General features: G+C 41.8%; 1 protein-coding gene and 1 long non-coding RNA gene across 4 annotated transcripts in view; one reads left to right on the forward strand and one right to left on the reverse strand.

Annotated features, from left to right (window-relative positions):
- LOC125139486 (verrucotoxin subunit beta-like) overlaps positions 1–24,077 on the forward strand; it is a 110,102-nt gene that overhangs the window by 37,135 nt on the left and 48,890 nt on the right. The gene's annotated exons all lie outside the window — the stretch shown is intronic.
- Positions 5,811–9,382, reverse strand: LOC125139387. Of its 3 annotated transcripts, XR_007138436.1 has the most exons (3): positions 9,103–9,382; positions 6,706–6,934; positions 5,811–6,489 (listed from the first exon to the last, which is right to left on the reverse strand). It is a non-coding gene; the product is annotated as an uncharacterized LOC125139387 (long non-coding RNA). The 3 variants fall into 3 exon arrangements; XR_007138435.1 differs by having other exon boundaries at positions 5,811–6,934; XR_007138437.1 differs by having other exon boundaries at positions 5,811–6,949.

Here is a 24,077-nt window from a genome sequence, read left to right on the forward strand (position 1 = left end):
TATTGGTCATCTTCCCAAAGATGGGTGGAGTTCGTGACCTTTAAATTGTCACAAACACCACTAATCCGTGGTCAGACTTTCGGAACAACTTCAAGACGACTCCATCTTCCTTCAAAGAAGTTCCAGCAAGCTTCACTTCCAAGAACGACAACTGCTCTGATCTTCAGGAGAACTTGGAAGAACGCCTGACCCCACCCTAACTGACCCCTCAGAGATTTCTCTGTTGCATCCGGACTCTTGTTCAGTAAGCCAATGCAAGTAACTGTTTCCTTTACCAACCAATTTAGATGCGTAATTTTAAGTAGGAATCTTTCATTGAATCTTAAGGTGAATTTAAGTTTCTGTGACGATTTCCCAGTTAGGGTGTGTTTTAATTTTGAGTCTAAGCTTGCAATCCCTTTCCTTCCTTTCTCTAATTTCTTCTTTCCAGTCTCTTCCTCCCTTTCCCCAGTTTTAATTTCTTTTGTTTTATTTTATTTTCATTTTCGTTTTCCCTATTTCTTTTGTTTGTTTGTGTAAGTTAGTTTTATGTTGTGTTTGTCTCATTCATTAAATGTCATAATTTTGAGCCACAGGTGATTTGTCTCTGAGTATCGCTCACAAATTAAGGTACCTGCAACATCAGGTCTGAACTACATGCTCTATTGAGTTAATTTAATTTAAATTACGGTATACAGTAAAAGGAAAGCGAATCTTTCTTGGCCGGAAAGATACCGCCTTCATAGAATTAATAAAGGTACGCGGCCTGTTCGGCGGACGAACAGACCAAATAAGCGTAACGTTAATTCCAGTACCGTTAATTTCAACTTAGGTTAAAATATTTAGAAGTCACTATAACACGTTTTAGTTGCTTATAAATATTTACCTTGCTTCGCGAGCCAAAATCGCTACACCCGCCACCGTGCGATTTCTCCGTTGATTCCACGTTGCGGTCCGCTCTAAAGAGCTGAAAGCCCAGCAGACTTAACTCGCTGTCTGGGATGGAGTCGTTCAGCCAGGTCAAACAGAGAGCAGCAGAGTTCGAAAAATCCTTATTAGTCCGGGTGAGCAGAAAGAGTTCGTCTGTTTTGTTAGGAAGAGAGTGGAGATTCGCCAGATAGATGCTAGACGGCGGTGTTCTTAGACCGCGCTGTCTGAGTTTCACAAGTGTGCCGACGCATGTTCCCCGTCTGCGCGTCTTGAAGCTCTTAAACAGCGCAACCGCTATGCCAACTACAAAATGCAGCAAAACGTCGGAATACTCAAAAACCGGAAAAAAATATCTTGTGGTGTGTTCAGCAGTTCATCTCACAATGAAAACAGTACAAACACTGCAGAGCTAAGCACTGAGGCTTCCATTCGAGGCGCCATCTTGCTTTAATTAAACAAGTCAATCACACTTCTAGGAAATCAAACCGCCCACTTAGGAATCAACACTGATTGACAATCAATTTCACATGCTGTTATGCAAATGGAATAGACAACAGGTGGAAATTATAGGCAATTTAACAAGACACCCCCAATAAAGGGGTGGTTCTGCAGGCGGTGACCACAGACCACTTCTCAGTTCCTATGCTTTCTGGCTGAAGTTTTGGTCACTTTTGAATGCTGGCGACGTAGTCTACAACCCACACAAGTGGCTCGGGTAATGCAGCTCATCCAGGATGGCACATCAATGGGAGCTGTGGCAAGAAGGTTTGCTGTGTCTGTTGGTGTAGTGTCCAGAGCATGGAGGTGCTACCACGAGACAGGCCAGTACATCAGGAGACGTGGAGGAGGTTGTAGGAGGGCAACAACCCAGCAGCAGGACCGTTACCTCCGCCTTTGTGCAAGGAGGAACATGAGGAACACTGCCAGAGCAATGCAAAATTACCTCCAGCAGGCCACAGATGTGCATGTGTCTGCTCAAACGGTCAGAAACAGACTCCATGAGGGTGGTATGAGGGCCCAACGTCCACAGCTGGGGGTTGTGCTTACAGCCCAACACCGGGCAGGACGTTTGGCATTTGCCAGAGAACACCAAGATTAGCAAATTTGCCACTGGCGCACTGTGCTCTTCACAGATGAAAGCAGGTTCACACTGAGCACATGTGACAGATGTGACAGAGTCTGCAGACACCGTGGAGAATGTCCTGCTGCCTGCAACATCCTCCAGCATGACCGGTTTGGCAGTGGGTCAGTAATGGTGTGGGGTGGCATTTCTTTGGAGGGCCGCACAGCCCTCCATGTGCTCACCAGAGGTAGCCTGATTGCCATTAGGTACCGAGATGAGATCCTCAGACCCCTTGTGAAACCATATGCCGGTGCGGTTGGCCCTGGGTTCCTCCTAATGCAAGAGAATGCTAGACCTCATGTGGCTGGAGTGTGTTGGCAGTTCCTGCAAGATGAAAGCATTGATGCTATGGACTGGCCCACCCGTCCCCCAGACCTGAATCCAATTGAGCACTTCTGGGACATCATGTCTGGCTCCATCCACCAACGCCACGTTGCACCACCGACTGTCCAGGAGTTGGCGGATGCTTTAGTTCAGGTCTGGGAGGAGCTCCCTCAGGAGACCATCTGCCACTCAGGAGCATGCCCAGGCATTGTAGGGAGGTCATATAGGCACATGGAGGCCACACACACACACACTACTGAGCCTCATTCTGACTTGTTTTAAGGACAGTACATCAAAGTTGAATCAGCCTGTAGTGTGTTTTTCCACTTCAATTTTGAGTGTGACTCCAAATCCAGACATCTATGGGTAAATAAATTTGATTTTCATTGATAATTTTTGGGTGATTTTGTTGTTAGCACATTCAACAATGTAAAGAACAAAGTATTTAATAAGACTATTTCATTCATTCAGATCTAGGATGTGTTGTTAAAGTGTTCCCTTTATTTTTTGAGCAGTATATATATATATATATATATATATATATATATATATATATATATATATATATATATATATATATATATATATATATATTGTAGCGTCTGGTACAGGTCATTTTAGATTTCATGTCCCAGGCACCCTAAATTTCAACATCTACTCCTCAATTAACCGATGAGCAACCCAGTTTTACACACACACCTGGCTCCAGAATGACTGGAGCCTACACAAAGACCAGATAACCCCATGCGGCTTCTCTGATTAGGGGCCCTCAACACACACACACACACACACACTCACACACACACACACACACACACAATACAATGAGACATTCCTTTTACTAATAAAACCCAAAGATAAGGTACTCTAAGGTTCTCATTCTTATAACCCTTTTTGTAATGTGTTCTTCTTTTAAGGCTTGCCTGACTTAAAATTATTTGCTCCTTAATTTCCTGACAAGGGTGTATTTTATTCATGTGTCAGAAAACAACATTGTGTTTTAAAATCAGTTAATCTCTAATTACTGATCATGGCATGTTAATGTATACCTGTTCTAATGCTGTATGTCCCTTTAAGGTCTGATGTCAGAATGTATACGAAGCTATCATTTTCTTTTTACTTTCCTAATGAAAGTGCATCTTGTTCTATGTTTCATTTTTGTTTCTTTGCCTTTATAAGAACACAATAGCGTATTAACATCAGTTACCCTTCGATTACTGATCTGTGTATGTAATGTACCGCTGCCTTTATACCGTCATTACCCTTCATGTTTAGTATCCAAATGACCACAAAATTATCGGTTACTCGTTTTTCAAACAATGGTGTATTTTATTTGAGCACGAAAGGCGCCATACTGTCTTAATACACCCTGGATCAAACTTTAAAGTCATCTAAAGGTTTGATAGCTAAGCCACGCCCACAGACACATGAAACAAAGGGAGTTTTTCCCTCCAAAACCTTGACCGAAGTATTGGTCATCTCCCCAAAGATGGGTGGAGTTTGCGACCTTTAAATTGTCACAAACACCACTAATCCGTGGTCAGACTTTCGGAACAGCTTGGAGACGACTCCATCTTCCTTCAAAGAAGTTCCAGCAAGCTTCACTTCCAAGAACGATAACTGCTCTGATCTTCAGGAGAACTTGGAAGAATGCCTGACCCCACCCTAACTGACTTTTCAGAGATTTCTCTGTTGCATCCGGACTCTTGTGCAGTAATCCAATGCAAGTAACTGTTTCCTCTACCAATCAATTTAGATGCGTAATTTTAAGTAGGAATCTTTCATTGAATCTTAAGGTGAATTTAAGTTTCTTTGACGATTTCCCAGTTAGGGTGTGATTAATTTTGAAGTTTAAGCTTGCCATTCCTTTCCTTCCTTTCTCTAGTTTCTTCTTTCCAGTCTCTTCCTCCCTTTCCCCAATTTTAAATTCTTTTGTTTTATTTTATTTTCATTTTCGTTTTCCCTATTTCTTTTGTTTGTTTGTGTAGTTAGTTTTATGTTGTGTTTGTCTCATTCATTAAATGTCATAATTTTGAGCCACAGGTGATTTGTCTCTGAGTATCGCTCACAAATTAAGGTACCTGCAACATTGGGTCTGAACTACATGCTCTATTAAGTTAAATCAATTTAAATTACAGTATAAAGTAAAAAGGGAAGCGAATCCTTCTTGGCCGGGAAGATACTGCCTTCATAGAATTAATAAAGGTTACACGGCCTGTTCGCCGGACGAACAGACCAAATAAGTGTAACGTTAATTCCATTACCGTCAATTTCAACTTAGGTTAAAATATTTAGAAGTCACTATAACACATTATAGTTACTTATAAACGTTTACCTTGCTTCGTGAGCCAAAATTGCTACATATATATATATATATATATATATATATATATATATATATATATATATATATATATATATATATATATAGTGGTGTCAAAAGTATTCACATTCATTACTCAGGTAGAAGTATAGATACTAGGGTTTAAAAATACTTCTGTAGAAGTTGAAGTATCAACTCAAGCTTTTTACTCAGGTAAAAGTATAAAAGTACTGGTTTCAAAGCTACTGTAAAAGTCTAAAAGTAAAAGTAATGCAAGGGAAAAATGCCATTAAGGACAATGCATAGGGCCACAGGGGCATATTGTGCACTACCAAACCTCCTCCTCATATTTCTAAAGGTCATAATGACTATAATGTTATATTAAAAATCTCAGATTTTTGAGAAATGCTTCAGAAAACTGAGTCGGGCCGAATAATAAACAAAAATCAAAACAAAAGTGTAGCCAATAAGCAGAAAGGGGCGGGGCTTGTCAATATGCGGCGGAGAGAGTGTTCAGTGTGCATGTGTGACATTAGCAGAAAGCGGTTTTAGCATTGACATGGAGGATAAAAACAAAGAAAGAAAGCGAAGAAAGGCTTCCGATAAGGCAAGAAGTAGGACGTGTTAATATAGGATCAGCTTTCCAGAGAGAGAACTGAAGCAGCAGGAAGTTTGCGCATATACACAGATTCGAGTTTCCCGAGTAAATAACTCCTGAGCTAAACGCTGTTACTACACAAATAACACCTCTTTTTCTATCATAGTAATGTAAAGAGGCAGCTACAACCACGTTTTGTGTAGTAACAGCGTTTAGCTCAGGAGTTACTGACTCAGGAAATTCAACTTTACTTAAGATGCCAAGGTTGCTTTTTTTCTTCTCGATAGGTGAGTAATGTTGGTTTTGGAGACCCTGCCTTTAATATGATAATGTTGGAAAATTTGGGATGCACTAGGCCACCTGTTTCAGACACATACGGTACAGTATATGCCCATTGAAAAAGAACGCATATTAGTACAATGCAAATACATTAAAGAACCATATATGTGTGCTACTGAGCTGTGTTTCATGGAGCAGAAGATATGACTAGTTGGCTATAACTATTGTAAGGGTACAAAAAGTCAAACTTCAGAGGCATGTCATCAGTAACCTTTATTGAAACAAACACATTGGTCTTAAACAACAACAGGGTAATCAACATCAGTTAATCACAGAACATGCGACAAGGAGTTACTAATAGGCTTTTTTCATCCACAAAACAGCTGGTTCTCAAAGTTCATTGAGCCAATGCAAGCTCTTCTTGGCCTGAAGATGAGCCCTGCAACACTAAACAGTATTTCACTGGCTGCTGATGCCAGAAGAGCCGTATTAAGCTTAAGTGATAGCTGGCAGACAGTTGGGAAGGACTTCAATACAGGTACCTCTACCGTATCTCCTGGGAACCCCAGGTACGCATCCAACTGTTGGGTCGTTTCAAGAAGGCTGGTCTTCTTCACGGAGGAAAAGAAATTCATTAGAATAAAGAAATTCATACAGGTTTAAAACAACATGAGGATGAGAAAATATTGACAGACCACACGTAGCTGCTGGCATGACTTTGTTTAATAATCCTCTAGCAGATTATGTGAAGGGTTCCTTACTCTGTGCTAGACCTGGAACAAGAATTCCTGTAACCAGAGAAACCATCAAAATACCCAGGCATTGGTGTCTTTGAAGCATGGTTGGTGACCAAGGTGAAGTGCTGCCCTGTAAGGTGATAGCGGAGTTCCTCAACAGCCTACTTTTTGGCCCCTAGCCCTGTCTCAGACATATCTGTGTGGAGGGAGAATGAGAGGCTAAAGTCATGGTTCCTCAGGACAGGCTGGCTGGTGAGATCTTTGAGTTAGTAAAACGCCCGCTTGGATTCCCTGTTCCATTGCACCCGGTCCGACTGAAAGGAGGGATGCTATAGAGGTATAGAGGGATGCTACAGCCAAGTGATACAGTGATACAGTGATAGTACCCCACCAACCCAAGAAAGGCACGTACCTGTTTCTTGGTGGTAGGCCATGGGTATTCACTTGCGGGGATTTGCTGTCAGCCCAGCTTTCTGAAGGCCACCCCGAACCTCCATGAGATGGAACAGGTGCTCGGCCTACATGGAGGAGTGGATAATGACATCGTCGAGATAGGCCTGATAGGGCTGGAAGACAATGTCCAGGGAGAGGGCCGCTTGCTTGTACCCCTTTTTTTCAAGGGTGGAGACAAACCGGACCTTCTGTTGGAAAAAAATCTTAGTAGAAATAATTAAAATATTATTCCTTACAATACTATCACCAAAGTAAAGTATTAGGCCTTGCAAAATATTACAATTGCTGTCATAAGACATATGTAGGTGATGTTGTAGGCCAAAGATGTTTATTGCAACCAGATTCGGGGCTGTCAGGCCTAGTCAGTCTGAGCACATTTCTAATAACAACTTGTTATGTAGAAGGGAAAAGACCATGGTTCCCAGACCTTAGCTCATAAATTGTTATGGAAAATGAAGAATACCATGGTTCTCAGACCTTGGTCCATAGCAATAACATGTTATGTAGAATGAAAAAAAACAGTGGTCCACAGACCTAGGCCCTGAAAAATAAGGGGAGGAAAATCCATAAATGGGCATGTGGTGCTCATAAACTTATTGTGCAGACTGAAGAAGGCCCAGGTGTTTAGTCTAAGGTCATGAAAAATAAGGGGAGGAAAATCCATAAATGGGCATATGGGTGAAAGGTAATGGGAAATAAGGGGAAATTGGGTCAGTGTGTTTAGAAAACATAGGAGGTAAGGCCGGTAAATAAGGTGATATGGCACTTGGGCTCCTAGGAGCGCCAGGGTATATATTGAGAAGATATCTGAGGTTTTTTTTGGTTCTTCGGGGGCGAAGGTGTGTGCGCGCGCGCGGGCGCATGCCCGTGTCCGCGGGTCAAGGTGGGTGTTTTTATTTTTGCAAGGATGTCGCGAGAGTTCTTGTTTTTCTTGATTGATTTTGCATGACATGCTCTTTTTGGGGGTTTTCATTTGTTACTTTGAATAAGGCAATTTGTTACTTTTAATTTGGCAATTTGTTACTTTTAATTTGGCAATTTGATACTTTGAATTTAGCAAATTATAATTTGTTGGCTGATTGACCACAATAAAGAAGTTTGCTCATTCTCATCCAGGTCTGAGGAGTTTTCTCAGTATTTTTGTAGTAATTATAGAGTTAACAGTGAAATCTAACTAAAGGCCTAAGAGAAGAGATCACCCTGCGATGTGTCGGCTTGGAGACCGGCTCTGAGTTCCGACATATCTAATGGCACCCCAGATGGGACTTCAAAGGGGCTAGCGTGACCTGTGTCTGGGACCAGGACCACTCTCTCTGAAGGGTCACAGAGGCCGGCCATAATATTAAGGTAAGCAGACGCCTGTTATATTCGAAGTCTGTGCGTAGTGAATCTGTGGCCTGAAAAGGGAGGGGTGGCCCTGGGAGGCGGACAGCTGCCCTTGAAGTCAAGAACTCTTAAGGGTGAAATACAGTTTAATAACTGAATGAAATAGGAAATAGATGAAGTTGTTTTGATTTGTGACTGTGTGAGTGGCAGGGTAAAATCTCATGAGCGGATTCTGTTGTGAGAGGCACACACACACTTAGACAGAGAGAGAGGTGTGTGTGTGTGACAGAAATAATCTCATGAGTGAGTTCTGTTGTGAGAGGCACGCACACGGAGAGAGCGAGCGAGAGACAGAGTGAGGGGGGTGTGTGTGTGTGTGTGACAGAAAAAAACTCATGAGTGAATTCTGGTGTATACATTTTGTTACTTATTTATATTTTTGGTATTAAAGATTGAAAATTCCTGTGGCGTACCGCCGGTGTGTATATAACTCACAGCCGGGACTGAACAGGCAGGTGGAGAAAACGCGTTGGCCCTAGATTGGTAGGGCTGGGGGGGGCCCCCTGGGGGTACGGTAAAGTACCTGGGGTATGGTAAAGTACCCAGTATTTATAAGTGTTTATATACGTGCGTGTTATTATCATAAGTATACGGCGATACACAATGATAAGTGGATACGGCAACGTACACATTGATAAGTGGACAGAGCCAAATGAGTATTCATAAATAAGTGTACGCCTATAAGTATACATAAATGATACGTGTACGGTGTGTAATGTGTATGAATTGTTTATGTGCACATGTGTATTGGTGTATTGTCAAACTGAATGACGATTCAGTTTGATGTGTGATAAAGTACAAACAAGCAATTGTGAAGTGTTTTATGGCACTTATAAGATCTTATAAAATGAGTTGCAACGGAAAAAAGCGCTAAGTCACACAAGCAGAACATAACATTTATTTAAGTTACACAAGCATTCAATTATAGCAGAGACCTGTATGAGACACACTGAGTGAAAATAAGATTCACCTGTTTCATCTGATTCACTTCGTGTCAGTTTTCAGTAGTTTTCAATATTTTTTCATAAATCCCCAAGGGTCCAAGAAGTATCTAAGCCTTTTAATCCAAATTGCTGTGTTCGCCTTACAATAGTTATTTTTTTGACCGAAGACTGTGCACGGAGTTTATTCCCGTCCATTTTTTTTCCGACTCTCGCTTCCTAGTTGATGAACTACAAATTTGGTGTCATATTTGTAGTCCAGCCTCACATTAGCCAATAGATGCCCCATAGAGCAGAGATAGACAAGCTTAGAAGCCAATACCCGGTAACCGGTATTTGTTTGGCAGTTGGACCAGCCAGTAATAAGGAGCGAGACCCTGACGTCCCTTTAGCCAATAAGGAGACGATTTTAACGAGGAGCGATAAGGGCCATCTGGCAAGGGGCCAGGTGTGCCCGCTACTGAAGAACATTGTGAAAACAAGATTGATCGTTATGACTTAATTTCCAAAGCTGAACACACACACATACACAGAACAGCTTTTCTGAGTTTTTTCTCTTTTTGTGAGCAGATACTAATGCCTAGTGGGAAAACATTCATATAAAATTAAATCATTTTAAGTTTGTTAAAGATTTAAACAATTCTTGGGCCATTCTTTTTGACTTCATAAGTTTTGTTTGTTTTGTTGGGGAAAGTTTTTTTTCAGTAGTGTTACACCAGGTGTAAGTTATTTTTATTTTATTTATTTTATTTTTTGTCTTTGTATTTGTTTTATTTTATTATTTTTTTTTTGTTGTTTGTGTTTGTTTATATGGATCCCATTAGCTGAAAGTCTATGCAATCAGCTAGTCTTCCTGGGTCCACACATATGCATATTCATACATACAAATCTGTTTTTAATTCATAACAGGACTAGACATAAACTACAATATGATTTATAATTACATTAAGACATATAAAAACCTAATGTAGTGTTTTTGTTTCAGTAAAAGAAACCCTCCATTTTAGCTTCTGTAACTCTGTGCCAGTAAGGCCTAGAATCACCTTGACATTTGTAACACACACGCACACACACAGAGATTGTTTTGGTTCCAATGAGATTGTTGTTTTTTCTTTCTCTCTTTTCTGAGTGTTAGAGGTTTTAGAAGCTGAAAACTTGGAGCATTATCTAACCGTGTAGAGTTATATTATGTTATAAGTGGGTCGTTAGATGAGACAATTACCAACAAGTTAACAATTATTTAATTGATTTGTTCTTTTCACTTTTATTTTTTATTTGTATTTTTTCCTTTTTGACAATGTAACAACAATTTAATTTTTTACAACTTAACAATTTGTTTTGATTATTTATCTAAGTGATTTAACAGTGATTTAACTGGTAGTTTATTTGATTGATTGATTGTTTATTTGATTTTATTTGATTTATTAGTGAGTTAATTAATTGAATAGGTCAATACTTGGTTGAGTATGTAATTATTTGAATGTTCAGTTGATTTGATTTTAATCAATTTTAATTTAATTTTTATTTTGATTGAAGTTATACTTATTGGACTTATACTCTGATCTTGATATCTGCCTTGTCTTTCTTGAGAATTATACTAGAAGGAATCCTGCACAACCCCGTTTACCAGAAAAAGAATAAACTTCAACTGCAATAATTACAGAACCACGTGACAGTGCCACAAGGGCGAGACAAGGGTGCATGATGGAGAAAGGTAAAAGAACTTAATTACTCCAGCTGCAATTGTAATAATAAAGCACAAGATGGCTGAAAAAGAAATTAAGAAGTACAGTACATGGAAAAAATGGCAAGACCGGACAAAAGGAGAATTGCAGTGGCCTGAAGGAGGCACGTTTGATGAGGTAAAATGCAGGAAGATGAGAGTAAGTATAAAATGCTGGGAGAAGTAAAAAGCATGAGAAATATTTTTTGTTTAAATTTTTTACATTTTAGTAAGTTTTTTAGGAAAATGTTGTAATATTGCAATGTTGAGCTCTGCTAGGAGCAGAATTTCTGTATTTGTACTTACTTTGTCTGATCAGATATACAGAGCATTTAGGCATTCATTTGCAGGTTGATTGCTTACTGTGCATAATAATATGATGTATGAATGCGCATTTATTGATATGGGTATTGAGAAGAAAATATTTAGGAGAGCTTTTGTTTCTGTTTTGCTTTTGATTTTTGTTCTGTCACTTTTGGTGTGGTTGGAAGTCTGTGATTGGTTGCAGTGATAGGCCCTAAGACAGCTCTTTTCTACTGAAAAGCACAGGCGAACATTGCACTTGCTACACAGTGTGTTTGTGTATCCACAATTGCAGTAAACTGGAAGAATAGACTAACTGAAAGATCTACATATTATCTAACATATCCATTTGCACCTGTCCCTGTAATTATGATCTAATTGAAAATAAGTATAAATTTAACAGAAAAGCACATTTAGAAATGAATTACAGTGAATCATCTTACAGTTTAAATTTCGATTTGTGATGATGTAAGAAGTGCAGTGTCTTTATGTAAGGCATAAGGTACACAGGCTATTTTGACTACCACTTTGGCCCAAAGTTGTAGAATTACAGCATGGACATAAGCTCTAGTTTTCCAAATTAACTAAATATGTATGTGTTCTAGATATTGTAATGAACACAGAAAATTTTTTTGAGGAATTTTATACGGATCTTGACAAAACCAGTCATGGGAAAAAAATAATAATAAATTTGCAGGTAGGGTGAGTTCATGGCCAAGTGACTGGACAAATAAACAAGGTGGTGTTGTAATTCTGCAATGGTGGGCTTTACAGGGTTAAAGAACCTAAAAGCAGAACAGAGTAAAGAACAGGAGTAAGAGTAGGCTACAGCCCCACCCTCAGGTGAATGTGAGGAGCAGCTGCAACCCCCATCTTATAGCGAACATTACAGATCCGAGTACAATGGGATCCATCAATACAGTTGGGAGAAGGAGATGAAACACAAGAAATAGAACTGGAGATTACAGGAGGGCAAGTCAGAGGAGTAATCCGGCAGACGTCAGCAGAAAAAGAACGTCACAAGGGAGAGCAAGAGGACTGCCCTCCCATGGTAAAGGGCGGCAGCAGAGGAGAAGAAGGAAAATACCCAGAATGCCCAGAAGGGGCTACAGGAGGAAGAGAGGAAGTGCTGGAAGATGATGAATACCGACGGTTGTACTGGGACAGGGAGGTGGAGAAAGCTAATGCCCGATGGGAGGAAGGGGACTCCCACTTATCGAGGCAACAAGCAGAGGAGCGTAATATGGAGTGGTTGACTGAATACATACACCCGCCAGGTTTAAAAAGACACAGCACACCAACAGCACATTGGGCAGGAGAACATATGGAGCCATATGGAAGAATTCCATTTGTAATTTTCAAATATTGAAAACTACAAATGGAAGATGTCTGCCAGTCGGGAAGGAGAGGATTAATAAAGACCGGGCAGGTGGAACATCATAAGAGCCTAAGCGAAGCCCAGGGGTCCCTAAGCAAACCAAACGACTGTGCGACAAAAAGGACCCTCATAGCGGTCCAGGAGGAGCAAGAAAAGAAACAACAGACCAAGGCAGATTGGAATTTATTACCCAATGGAAAGACAGGGGAGGTGCGGCAATGGCATCAACAGCTGGTGGAAGGTACAGAGATGCCCGGCGAGAGAATAAAAGGACGGAGTAACCAAAAGTCTCTCACCCCAATGGAAATAGTGAGTGATGACGAAATAAGCTCAAGGGCGGCCCCAGTTGATGTGGAGCCCCGCACGATATGAGAGGAGTAAGAGTGAGACTGGAGGAAGAAGTGCAGCTGACCCCCCTGGAAACAGCAGGAAAGAGCAATAAAGGAAGCTCTGGAACGAAGCCAGAAAGCAGATGTGACGATGGAGGAGTTACGATGTCAAGCATCACGACTGGAGATGAAAGTGGAGTTGGAGTTGGAATATAAAAACTTGGAGGAAGAACAGAAACGAGCAGAGAAACAATTCAAAAATCTCCAAAGAATAAGGAAGGCACGGAAGAAGTCAGATAAATAAAAATGGGGCGACATCCAAAGAAACAGACACATGCAGACCCAATCCCAGACGGGAAGAGGCAAAGGTAGGGAGACGCAGCAGGTGGCCCCCGAAAGTGAGAGCTCCAGTGAAAAAGAGGAGGAGACAGAAGCACAGAGAGCAACACAGCTCCCCCTGATAGTTAAAGGAAAGCAAATGCATAATGTGCCATGGACATTTATGGATGTGACTGGATTGGTAAAAAGACTGCCAAGTGTGTGTGAAGGAGCACAAAGGTGGATCACAAAGTTTGAGGAACAAACAACCGGACAAAGTTTGGCTCTGGGAGATCTGAAGGCAATCCTATGCCAAACCATAGGAAAAGCAAAAATGATGGAAATATTCCACCTTGCTGGATTAGGAAGAGAGGCAGATGATCCAAGGGGAGATGGAATAACCTTCGTCCCATACAGGAATGACCTGTGGGATCAGTTAAGGACGGCCTACCCAACCAAGGCAGACCCAGGAAAAGTGGAAAAAATAAAGCTGGAAGAAGAAGAAGGGGTTGCCGAGTTCATACTGAAACTCCAGGAGTCCTGGAGAGAGGAGATCGGAGCAGCATGGGATGAGACACCCGCAAGTGAGACACTGTTTAAACTCATGGTAAAAAGGGCACTCCCTGAGGAAGTCCAAGACCAACTGGAAACAGTGGTGGGTCTAAACACCATGCCATGGGCCACCTTCGAAGCGAATGTAATACACCATACAGAGTTACACAGAAAGAGGAGGAGAGAGGCAAAGAAGGATGCAGAAGATTTAGTAATGCAATTGCACAAGGCGCAGCTGGGAGAACTAGCAAGAAATAAACAAGAAAGCCATGAAAAGAAGAAGAAGGAAGATAAAGTCTATGCCTCAAAACAGGCGGCAGTCATGGTGGTTCCAACCGCTGCTGAGGCTGTGCCACCTCAAAATGGAGGAGTACCACAAGTGTTGATGACACAGCCACTGCCTCCAACTATGATGCAATACCAAACGAGTTATCCCATGAGTATGCACCTCAACAGCGTGACTGGGGACCAGGCTGAGGTCGAGGAACAAGAGGACAGCGAGACAGTTGCGCAATATCTCCATCGCCTCACTGACATACAGTACACAACGGGCACAGCGGCCTCATTCCCCCAGCAGGATATGAGTGAGGGGGAAGTGACGGAGTACGAGGCACACTTGAGAAACAGTTTCATGAATGGACTGATTCCAGAAATATCTGACAAGGTGAAAAACCTATGCATCACGTGGGAAACTGGAAAGCTGAGCCTCATCATACAACATGCTCTGCATGCGGAAAAGCTGCCCACACAAAGTATGAAGGAGCGGATTAGGTATGAAAGGCCGGATGAAAATCTGTGCATGAGACACACAGATTCCCAGATCATGAGAATGGGAGAAATGCCACGTACTCTGACTTCATAATGGAATTACATGAAGCGTAAGGCTTTTTGTGTGATGCTTTTCCTGGGAAGATGGATATGACAAAGATTGCGCTGTGCACATGGGAAGCCAAGGAAGACAACAGGTGCCTGCACAGATGCCTGCTCCAATGTTTTAACAAGGAGCAGGGCAGTCAGGAATGCAGCATGCACTCGCAGCAACACCACAAGGAGCTGGAAATTGGGCAGGCCAATGGATGGGCCCAGGATTTCAAGGACAAGCCCCAGCACCACTAGGAGGGAGCCCATTGGGCCCAGCCCCAGCAGGAATGTGAAGAGGCCTAGAGAAGAAAGAGGGGGAGCTGGTGCAGTGTACCACCTCATTGCATCCTGCACAAGAACCAACAATTATGGTGGGAATTGGAAATGAAGTACAGGCCCCATTCCTGAGTGACACAGGAGCAATACTTACAAGCATTGGAAAAAAATATTTACTATATTTCCCAGACACTCCAACCAATCTACTTGGGGGAGATGTGCTCTGCAAATTAAGAGCCAAAATACACTGTGGGCCATCAGGAGTGTGGATAACACTCCCAGAAATGTTAGCTCGACAATAACTAGTAGTAAGCCAAGAAGATGAAATGACAGAACTGGACAAAGTATATTGGATGGAAGTCAAGGACAAAGATACATCAAAAAATATGGCAAGAATACTCAGTATGGAAACCATGGCTAAACTACATACGACCAGATTGCCGTGAGGCTAGAGGACCATGGCATTGTACCCTGAAATATGATGAAGGGGGAAAAGATGAAGAATATGCATCATAATGATAAGAACGACTAGAAGGAAGAAAATATCACATCAGCACGCACAGCATGATAATTGGCCAGCAAGGAGTAGCTACAAATGCTGTACTCCCTGAGCAGATTCAAGAATGGTATCAAGTTGGAGATGCAGTCTCCCACATCTCCCTGATGATCGGGCGAGGTTTTGAATCCAAAGATTTTGGGCCTAAGATGAAAGAGGCAGAAAGGGTAGTGAAGTGGAACAGGACTAAAGACACTAGAGTACATATGTCAGAAGATGGAGATTTTAAGGATAGATTAGGGGACAATCATGTTATCATGTAATCATACACAACCATGTTAGTAAGTCAGTGAACAAACATAAATTCTGGTAAGAGTAGAAGTAGAGATACAGATGCCACAGATGGCAGATAAGTAAGAGTCAACAGAGAAAGAAGTAGACGAAGCACTAAGTCAAGTCCCAGAGTAACTGTGGACTAAACATGTAACAGATGTAGGACTAGTTAAGTCAGCGGGATTAGCAAAAATACAGGTTAGACCCAATGTACCATTACTTTATCAGAGACAGTATCCATTGTCTAAGCAAGCAGAGGAAGGGATAGGACCAACTATTAAAGGACTAGTGGACGCAAGAGATTTAATCCCCACAAAAAGTCAGTGCAACACTCCGAGTTTGTCCGATCAGAAAGCCAAAATTAGATAAATGGCGATTGGTCCACGATTTGAGACCAGTCAATCAGATAGTGGTGGCAGAGACCCCAATGGCCCCGGATCCACAAATGTTGTTATCAAATATTCCAGAGGGAACAAAATGGTATACAGTAATTGATTTATGTTCAGCATTTTTTTAGTATCCCATTGCACCCTGACTCTCAGCACTTGTTTGCATTCACATATTAAGAGCAACAAGGATATTGTGAAAATCCATCGATATTCAACCAAGTACTGACCAGAGATCTGGTGAATTTACAAAAGGAGAGCATAGACGAGAAACCACTAGATAAACTCGATGGAACTCATAAACAATATAAGGACAGACTAACTGTACAAATCTTTTATATGGCATGTGTGATAGGCATACTTCAGAATCTGGCAATCACAGTAGGAATTCTTACAGTTAAAATTCGTGCCTATACCCTACATTCAAACGACACTCATAATGACTCGCTGCCCTATAACATTTTCTGAACCAGGCTCACGGCTCAGGCGTAGTACAGGCACAGGTTCCGCCACTATAGGAGGACGCACAGTTTTTCAGGGGAAAAGCTCCTATCCCATAATAGCGGGAGTTGACAGGACATTAGCCGAGACAGCTATTGAAAGTCACATAAAGTGTGCTCTAGGATTATTCACCCATGCTAGCAAGCACAGGAAAACATGGAATGACACATTGTACTTTATGATGTATTCTTTTGACTACACTGGTCCCTTTCCGGCAGTAGTATCAGACCCGATACAGCGGGCGAAAAACCAGTCATCGTCTCATCACACCCTGACCCTAGAGATTCGAATTAAGCGACCAGGGGAAGCGACCCAAGATCCAACAACCAGCATTGTTGTTAATGGCCAACCTGCCAGTGGTGACGACGGCGGACATTGTAAGTTAATCCATGCCTTATGGTATTACAGTCTCCACGCGGACTCAGTTTATCCATCCTCATTGTAGAAAACGTTATTCCTTGAAACATATGAAGTCTATGTCTACGTCACTGCCTGGAGTCCTGGCTTTCAGCTTCATCAGGCAGGCATTGATTTTTTTTGTGGCAGTTCAGGCAATAGTAAATGCGAAAATCGAGTACGAGGCACTTCAGGATGTTACGTTAAAGTGAACAGTATTAACCAATACAAGACCACAGCTGACGGCATCGAGGGAAACCTCTATCGATAGTGGCTGACAGAAACCGCTCACCAGGTTTCTTCAAACAGTATCTGTGTAATATGCCATGACCGGTCTAATCAAACACCCTATGTAATGCCTACTAGAGGTGTGGATGAGTGTGATAAATCTCCGTATAATGATACATATTTATGTCCTGCACTTTGCCTGCTGGGGTCAGCAGCCAGAACACATGGGCCGAAATGGATGGGCAACATAAGTAGATCCTGTGCGTATCAGCCGGTAGCTGTGCCAATCACTACAGATATGACTGTTCAGATGCGGCCTAACCAGAAGTTTCCACTATGTATTAAGTCAAGAGGATCAGTGTATGTTGGTTTAATTGGATCCAGACTCATTCCCACTGCTGGATGAGAACAATAGTGATTCGGACTGGAACTAGTTGCGCATATACAGGACTGTAACATATTGGTGTGTGTCCCTGTTTGTCTGTATCCCCTATGTGTGTATATCTTTCATAAGTGTTGTGTACACGAGGCACCACATTACTGGTGATGGCCTTAATGCCTTAATTGTGACTGAATCCAGACTGACTACACACAAACTTTTCTGTACATATGCTTACGTAATGGGTGTTGGTATTTTGGTATTTTGTGTCTACTGGTCTATTGCCTGTCTCTGTGTTGTCTGTAAGGCTTTGTTGCAGGCTATGTCGAACCCGTGGAGAGACAAGTCCAGTGACCCCGCACTTGTGCCCGGTTAGAGGCAAGCTCACGGAGTGTCGCTTGTTACCTCGACGCCCCCGGTTACTGCTACACGTGCATCCAACTGGACAACGAGGTAGACCTGTCTGACTTTATCTGGGGGGACTTCGACCTGGGTGTATCACCACATCGCACCTGGCCAACATACCCTTCCCCGCCGATGGCTGACATTTGGTTCACGTTGCTTGAGGACACACGCCCCGTGTCACTTATCCTTGCACATGCAGATCTAGTCCTCCCTGAAGGACTGTAGGTTCATCCTTGCCACCAGAATGATTATTCTCTGGACAAGGGATTGTTTTTGCAGGTACACACATATGAGGTACATCGTTCCTTTTGTGTGACCTTGACATATGGACGTGGACATGCACATGCGTATATTATTTCCCACCATATACGGCAGGCCGCCGTACGCCAGTACTGTACGTTATTCTTTTGTGTATATAAACTCTGGACATCTCACACCAAAGATGTGCAACAAGGTCTACAGGATATGCAAGGGCCACCCACTTTCATGGACTCATGGACAGGGGGTGATTTGGATGCGCTTGTTCCCATAACTCGAGCTTTTCATGCTTATCGCCACAAAGACATTTGGAGATCCCTACGCATCCCCCTTGCCACAGTGGATTCAAACCATGCAGCGCAATCACTATGGTTTTTTCATATTATGGTTTTTTTTTTGTTTTCGTTGTGGGGGAATGTTGTAAGTTGTTGTAAGTTGGGGTAGAGTCGTCGTGATTAGATAGATATATGCGTTAGTGGAAATGACAAGGTAGTCCAGAACACTGCAACATAAGTTTGGTGAGACTTTACAGTCTCACAGGGGAGAATGTTGGAAAAAAATCTTAGTAGAAATAATTAAAATATTATTCCTTACAATACTATAACCAAAGTAAAGTATTAGGCCTTGCAAAATATTACAATTGCTGTCATAAGACATATGTAGGTGATGTTGTAGGCCAAAGATGTTTATTGCAACCAGATTCGGGGCTGTCAGGCCTAGTCAGTCTGAGCACATTTCTAATAACAACTTGTTATGTAGAAGGGAAAAGACCATGGTTCCCAGACCTTAGCTCATAAATTGTTATGGAAAATTAAGAATACCATGGTTCTCAGACCTTGGTCCATAGCAATAACATGTTATGTAGAATGAAAAAAAAACAGTGGTCCACAGACTTAGGCCCTGAAAAATAAGGGGAGGAAAATCCATAAATGGGCATGTGGTGCTCATAAACTTATTGTGCAGACTGAAGAAGGCCCAGGTGTTTAGTCTAAGGTCATGAAAAATAAGGGGAGGAAAATCCATAAATGGGCATATGGGTGAAAGGTAATGGGAAATAAGGGGAAATTGGGTCAGTGTGTTTAGAAAACATAGGAGGTAAGGCCGGTAAATAAGGTGATATGGCACCTGGGCTCCTAGGAGCGCCAGGGTATATATTGAGAAGATATCTGAGGTTTTTTTTGGTTCTTCGGGGGCGAAGGTGTGTGCGCGCGCGCGGGCGCATGCCCGTGTCCGCGGGTCAAGGTGGGTGTTTTTATTTTTGCAAGGATGTCGCGAGAGTTCTTGTTTTTCTTGATTGATTTTGCATGACACGCTCTTTTTGGGGGTTTTCATTTGTTACTTTGAATAAGGCAATTTGTTACTTTTAATTTGGCAATTTGTTACTTTTAATTTGGCAATTTGATACTTTGAATTTAGCAAATTATAATTTGTTGGCTGATTGACCACAATAAAGAAGTTTGCTCATTCTCATCCAGGTCTGAGGAGTTTTCTCAGTATTTTTGTAGTAATTATAGAGTTAACAGTGAAATCTAACTAAAGGCCTAAGAGAAGAGATCACCCTGCGATGTGTCGGCTTGGAGACCGGCTCTGAGTTCCGACACTTCCCTAGGCACTCCACAAGGTCAACCACCTGAGGGAAGGGGTAGCAATCGAACTCCAAGATCCGGTTAGCCTGTGGAAGTTAATTGCACATGCGAATGGGCTTGGGCACCACCAAAATGGGGTGGGGCCACAGGCTGGCAGACATCTGAGTTTTGACAGTTTTTGATCAGTTAGAGGGGCAGGAGAAGTAGAAACTAATAAAGGAAACTAGCTGATCAGATATAAGCCAAAGCTCTTTCTAGATTTTTGTGACATGTCTACATTAAAAGCAGGGTGCACCATCTCTGAAAGCCAATGTTGACATTTTAAATTACCTAAACAAACACGCCCCTAACCCAAATGGGTCTCACCCCTGTTTTGATAGCTCCACCTCACACATACATACGCAACCCAGGCAACTATTAAGACGGAACCTGCTGAGGCAGCTGGCCGAGGGTATATTTTTATCAATAAATCAACTCAATGAGTAATATTATGGTAATACAGGTCAAATGTATTTTTGTAGTACTGTGTGTTGTACCGTGAAAGGTTTAGCTCTGTTTCACGCGGAAGACGACGTTCAACACCTAGATCCTGAGGCAGTGGTAATGGTAGAGACTAATGTCAGACATGCTCATTGAACACTCTCGCCGCCGCATATTGAGAAGACACAGCCCTTTCTGCTAATTGGCTACAAGTTTGTTTTGTTAGTCAGCCTGACTCAGTTTTCTAAAGCATTTTTGAAACATTGTGCACCCGCCTTTAAATTACTAATTTAATGTAAAGAAATAACTAATTCATTCAGAAAGAGGTGCCATGTGAGAAAAAAAATATATAAGTCAAGTCAAGAAGAAGCTTTTATTGATTTTATTTATTTTATTTCAACCTTATATAGCTGTTGCAGTACATAGTGAAATGAGACGTTTCTCCAGGATCAAGGTGCTACATAAAACAAAGGCAGGTCTAGGACTTAGTAAATAGTCTTAGCCACATAAAGTGCAACTGTGCAACCTGGTGCAAACAGTGCAATACAAGACAGACAAGACAGTGCAGGACAATACAAACAAGACAGACAAGACAGTGCAGGACAACACAGACAAGACAGTGCAGGACAAAAAGACAGTGCAGTGCAAAAGGTTACAAGACAATACACAAAATACAAAAAAGACAGTACAGAAAAGACAGTAAACAAAAAAACAGTGCCAACTGACCAGTGTCAATACTGTATGTAAATACTGTAATTTCAGACAATATTGCATGTAGTAATACTAGAATGAACACAGTTTCTTAGCAGGTCCTGTATAAGATTGTGTATAAGTAACAACTGAAATATTGTACAGTATGAGCAAAATGACTGAAATGTTAGACAGTGTGTGCAAAGAGCAAAAAAGTAAAACAGTGTGCAAACCAGCATGTAAACACTTTGTAAACACTAAGTATGTAAACAGCTTGATGAAACAGCTTGATCAGCTTCAGAGGGAGGGAGGTGTTTAGTCCCAGCATGCTCAGCTTCCCAATCAGGTGCTGAGGGATGATTGTGTTGAATGCTGAACTAAAGTCTATGAACAGCATTCGTACATAAGTGTCTTTATTGTCCAGATGGGTGAGGACTAAATGGAGGGCTGTGGCAAAGGCATCGTCTGTGGAGCGGTTTAGATGATACGCGAACTGTAGGGGGTCCAGTGAGGGTGGTAACTGGGCCTTGATGTGCCTCATGACGAGCTTCTTCGAGAAGCTCGTCATGAGGCACATCAAGGTGCAGTTACCACCGACACTGTAGACATCTTTGGAACAGGGACAATAGTGGTAGTCTTGAGGCACGTAAGAATACGGCGCTGCTCAGGGAAATGTTGAAGGTGTCTGAAAAGAAATCCGCTAGCTGTTCTGCACATTCTCTGAGCACCCTGCCAGACATGTTGTCTGGTCCAGCAGCCTTCCATGGGTTAACTCTGTATAGAGATCTCCTCACGTCGGCCGTGGATAGACAGAGTACCTGGTCGTCAGGGGAGGGATGGTCTTCCTTGGCATTATGTTGTTCTGTACCTCGAACCGAGCGTAGAAGTCGTTCAGCACGATACGCGCCGGGAATGTTTGTATAAACAAGATCCAGCATGTTTTCACCTCTCGTAGCAAAGTCCACATGTTGATGGAATTTAGGGAGCACTGACGTGAGATTTGCATGGTTGAAATCTCCGGCTATGATAAACGGTCCATCACGGTGAACATTCTGCAGATCACTAATAGCTCCGTATAGCTCACTTAGCGCCTCTTTAGTATTAGCGCTAGGAGGAATGTAAACTCCGACAATGAAAACAGAAGTAAATTCCCGTGGTAAATGAAATGGCCTGCATCTAACAGTCACAAACTCCACTGACGATGAGCAGTAAGTAGAAACAAGCACAGAGTTCTTGCACCATTCCATGTTGATATAAACACACACACCACCACCGCGAGTCTAATCGCACAGAGATGCATTTCTCTCGACTTTAAATGAAGTTAGCCCGTCCAGCTGAATGGCGGGGTCCGGAACTCTGTCGCTGAGCCACGGCTCCGTGAAAACAAACACGCAGCGTTCGAGTCAGATGTAGTCAAGTTTATTGTCCATGGAGCAAACGTTGGCTAGTAGAATGGACGGGAGAGCCGTCCGGCTAGGGTTTGTATTTAGCTTAGCACGGTCACCCGCCCACTTACCGCGCTTCAGCTTCCTCACGCACCACTTTCGGTGTCCCCCTCCTGGTATGCAATATCAGGCGACACCAGGGACTGGAGGCCTGGTCTCCGCAGCAAGCCGAGGTCACATAGCCTATCCAGTACATCATTGTGCAGGTTGGTTGTTACACGATTTCTGTACTTTATTAGGTCCTGGTGGTTGTATACATGAACACCGCTGTCTATGGCATCCATGTAGTAGCAATGGTCGGGCTAAAAACCGTGAATAAAAACGTAAAAAACGTAAATAGCACCGTATTAAATCCGGAGAGGCCACTGCATGCTACTGCTGCACTGCCATCTTGGATCAGGGATCCAATTTGTATAATCTGTGTTTTCACATGAAGTTCAAAGTGTCACTTTTTAATTCCAAAAGGAATAAGAACAAATGTTAAGGTAATTCACATATCTGCTGTAATCTTTCATCAATGATGTCAAACAATCTCTTGAACCCAGGTCGAATTTCCATTCATTTTTACCAATTCTCCCCATGTGAGATTACTGCCTTTTCGTCTGTGGAGCACAAGTTTAGTTTTTTGCATACCATTGGTTCTTGAGTCACTTTCACAAAATGTCTAGGATGCTATTGCTGAAATGGGACCATTATCACTAAATATTTTGGTAGGTATCCCCATCAAAGGAATGATTTCATTTGCCGTGATTTTAAATACACTCTTTTCATCTGCTTTTCCCACTGGGAAGGCTTCTTTTCACCAAGATTATGCATCCATGATCACAATACAATGCTTTTTTCCTTAACATTGATTACAAATCATTTTTGCAACTTTCATTTTTTTCACAGTTTTCTTGTGAAGAGATGTGTTGCTGAGCATGTACCAGATCAGCAAAAACATTTTCTCTATTATGCTCGTGTGTGTGTAAAATAGGAAGTCTGTGCAGCACATTTACCAGAGCCAAACACTTCTGGAGCTGTTTGGATTCTAATACTTGTAAGATGTTATTTGTGTGCTATTGGTTTGCAACAGAAATTGATCTAAATTAAACACCTAGAAAAAAAGCCTAACCCATTAAGGAAGCAATGGTCTAATTTTTAGGCCAAAAGGAAGAGAGGACATGCATGAAACAAAGTAAAAACAATCAGAATAAACATTTATTATGATAAGATGCATGTAAAAAAAATCAACAATCTTTTACAAGGCTTAACAGTGCACTTAACAGGCCTACTTATGAAGCTTCGTTAAATTCAGAGTGAAATAAATCTTCAGAGTGAAATTAAGAAAAAGGTATAGTCAAGCTATGGGCTTTGCAATGTACAGAAACTATCATCTAATGCAGAAGCGAAGAGCAGAAACCTGGACCTTTTTTGGAGATACCGAAAACTTGCAAAAGTAAGAATAGAAAAATAACAAGTCAAAGAATGTGTTTGCAACGAATGCCATGTGCCCTGAAATGTGATTGGACAAAGGCTGAAAAAAAAAACTTTTTTGGCATTACATTCAGTGCCATATGTTCATTTTCATTTTCCACTATATATATATTATCACTAAATATTTTGGTAGGTATCCTCATCAAAGGAATGATTTCATTTGCCGTGATTTTAAATACACTCTTTTCACTTTTCACCAAGATTA

This window comes from Tachysurus fulvidraco, chromosome 18, assembly GCF_022655615.1.
Source record: "Tachysurus fulvidraco isolate hzauxx_2018 chromosome 18, HZAU_PFXX_2.0, whole genome shotgun sequence".
Taxonomy (NCBI): Eukaryota; Metazoa; Chordata; class Actinopteri; order Siluriformes; family Bagridae; genus Tachysurus; species Tachysurus fulvidraco.